Here is a 1,861-nt window from a genome sequence, read left to right as displayed (position 1 = left end):
CACAGAGAAACCGTCTCAAAAAAACAAAAACAACAACAAAAAAAAAGATTTGTGCATATGAGTGTTTCCCTTCATGTGTACCATGTGTGTGCCTAGTGCCCATAGAGGCCAGAAGAGGGCATCAGATTTCTCAAAACTGGGATTATGGATGGTTGTGAGCAACTGCATAGGTGCTGCAAAATGAACCCAGGTCCTCTGCAAGAGCAGGAAGTGCTTTCAACTACTGAGCCGTCCCTTTAGCCCTTCAAATGCCAACGTTTAAAGCAAAACATTCTAAACCAACACAATCTAAAGATATATTAGGTACTTACATGCTGAGGAATGGTGGTGGAAAAATATTAAAAGCCTTTGTTTCCATAATTAATCCATCACGTTATGTTTCCATAAGAGCAGAAAACCTTATATAAGCTCTGCCATTCTTAACATCAAATCGTGTAGAATTCAAGCTGAGGTGTTTTGGGTAGCATTCACTAGTGTTGATGAGTGACACCATATACAATAGAAAATACATATTTTGTGTTCAGAGCCAAAGCTGCGGTGACATCCCTTGCTGCAGTGCCAGTGAGTACTGCCCGAAATGCTCCAGAGGGATCAATACATTTGATGCGGAATCAGTGTTTTGGCCTGGAATGTTTTACTGTTGACAAAATTTTCCCCAACCCCCACATTCAGTTACATGACCCCATCTGGAGTCTCAACCCTCCGTTTCTGAAGCTGAGTCCTGGATGATCCTTGTAGTCTCACCATGACTCAAATCTACTTCAAAACCCAGTGGCCAGAGGGATCCTGCCACCACGGGCTCATGCCACACTGCTCATGAGCTACCCAGGAGGTTCTTTATGACTCAGCTCTGCTCAGCTCTTTGATGTCATTGCCTACTATGCTCTCACAGTTCCAGAGATGCACTCTGCACTGTTTTACCACAAGTCCTTTGCTATTTGTAAGTCTTCCTGCTCTTCCTCCAGATTGTCTACAGAATCTTTCCTCACTTCCTTCAGGTCTTTTTTCCTCACTTTCTCACTTCCTTCAGGTTTTCTTCTGAAAACCACACTACTTAGAGGTCCTCTTCATATTTCACATGCCCTTTCTCACCTTTATTTTCCCTTAGCATTTTTTCAGCATTTTTTGACCTATGGTTTACTGGGTTTCTGCCTTATTTTGTATACCCATTCATAGGACAAGCAATGTTTTTTTCTTTAAGGCTATAGAGATTAAACCTAAGGCCTCAACAGATAAGAACAGTATCTGGGACTGGGGAGATGGCTCAGCAGTTAAAAGCCTTGACTGCTCTTCCAGAGGTCCTGAGTTCAACTCCCAGCAACCACATGGTGGCTCCCTAACATAAAAAAAGAGATGCCCATGAACATACAAGAAGCCTACAGAACTCCAAATAGACTGGACCAGAAAAGAAATTCCTTCTGTCACATAATAATCAAAATATCAAATGCACTAAACAAAGAATATTAAAAAGCAGTAAGGGAAAAGGGGCCAAGTAACATATAAAGGGACACTTATCAGAATTACACCAGACTTCTTACCAGAGACTATGAAAGCTAGAAGATCCTGGGCAGATGTCATACAGACTCTAAGAGAATACAAATGCCAGCCCAGGCTACTATACCCAGCAAAACTCAATTACCATAGACAGAGAAAGCAAGATATTCCATGACAAACCCAAATTTACATAATATCTTTCCGTAAGTCCAGCCCTACAAAGGATAATGGATGGAAAACACCAACACAAGGAGGAAAACTACACCCTAGGAAAAAGTAAGAAAGTAATCTTTCAACAAACCCAAAAGAAGACAGCCACACAAATATAATTCCACCTCTAACAACAAAAATAACAGGATGTAACAAT

This window comes from Mus pahari, chromosome 10 (genome assembly GCF_900095145.1).
Source record: "Mus pahari chromosome 10, PAHARI_EIJ_v1.1, whole genome shotgun sequence".
Taxonomy (NCBI): Eukaryota; Metazoa; Chordata; class Mammalia; order Rodentia; family Muridae; genus Mus; species Mus pahari.
This window is presented reverse-complemented; position numbering follows the sequence as displayed.